The sequence below is a fragment of the Frankliniella occidentalis genome, unplaced genomic scaffold (genome assembly GCF_000697945.3).
Source record: "Frankliniella occidentalis isolate FOCC.00 unplaced genomic scaffold, Focc_3.1 Scaffold356, whole genome shotgun sequence".
Lineage (NCBI taxonomy): Eukaryota > Metazoa > Arthropoda > Insecta > Thysanoptera > Thripidae > Frankliniella > Frankliniella occidentalis.
This window is the reverse complement of record NW_026267479.1, coordinates 130,034-131,372: the sequence shown is the minus strand read 5'-3', so window position 1 is coordinate 131,372 and position 1,339 is coordinate 130,034.

The following is a 1,339-nucleotide window of genomic DNA, read 5'->3' as shown; positions in this document are numbered from 1 at the left end:
GTGAGAGAGAGAGAGAGAGAGAGAGGGAGAGAGAGAGGGGGGGGAGAAGAAAGAGAGAGAGAGAGAGAGAAAGATAGGGAGAGAGAGAGAGGGAGGGAGGGAGAGGGAGGGAGAGAGAGGGAGGCAGAGAGACAGAGTTGAACTTGCAGTTGCACACTTGCAAATTTTTAACTTGCCGTTGCATACTTCGTTTGTTATCAGTCAGTGTAGTAGGCCCTGTGTAACATGTTTGAGCGCGCCAGTTGCACACTTTTGTTTTCAGTTTGAAAAACAGATTACGCTTCTTTCGTGCACGGAGTGGTCTTTATTTTGAAAGTACGAGAAGACCCGTTTATTGAATGGTAGACTAACTGCCCCGAAAAGTACCGGGCCACACTGAAAATTCTGGAAGTATAAACGGTTTGCCTGCGGCCCGTCCTGTATATTTTATGTACGGGCCAGACGTTTGGCGAAGTTACGGTACATCCTACAATGCAAAATTACGGTCGCTGACTTCGGACCTTCTGCGGGGTGGCGTACCGCCGTGCTGGGTAGGCAGCCCAGCTCGCTCCCGTGAGTTTTTGGCGGCGGCGGACGGAGCGCTAGAGACGGAGCGGAGGAGCGGAGGGGTCGGACGTGTTTCGTGCCGCTCCGTCTCCCCCCTTCGGGTTTGGTGGTTCAAACTCGCTTTAACAGTTGGTGCTTGGTACCTACGGATCGGCGTTGTGCTCCCGAGTGTGTGTGTGAAGTTTGGTGCCAATCAGTGCTGCGGTGTGGAAATTATCAGTGATTTTCCTGGATTTCGTGTTGGCGTCCCCTGCATTCCGGCCGTCAAGTGGCTGCTGCGCCGCAACATCTGGCGAGGGCGGCCGTTGGGGCCTCTCCGCCCGCCGGGCTGTGCCTGCGATTCTACGGTGCCAGCCAGCCTCCAGCAGCGCGGGCTACACAGCGTCGGCGTGGCAGTGCATCTAGTTCAGGATTCTGTGCCCAGTGTCCAGTGCAGTGCCCAGTGCAGTGTCCACTGCAGTGTCAGTTCAGTGTTCAAAGTGCAGTGTCTGAGTGAAGTGTCGGTGCAGTGCGTCCGAGATAGCACGCGGCTCCACCCCCAGCAGCGTGTCAAGCGACGGGGTCTACCGCCTCGGCGTTCAACCCAATGAGTACCGAGTACCCAGCGTTTGGCCTTCCCTCCCGGCCCACCCATGGGGTTGGCGTCGGCCTGGGCCCGGGCGAGCCGCACCAAGCCAGACGCAGTCATCACAGCTCTCCTCCCCCCCTCATCTGCGTCGCTGGAAGGAGGCTGAGTTTTGTTTTATTTTATTTTTCTACACATGCATGAATAGGCCACCCCGCTGCCCCCCAC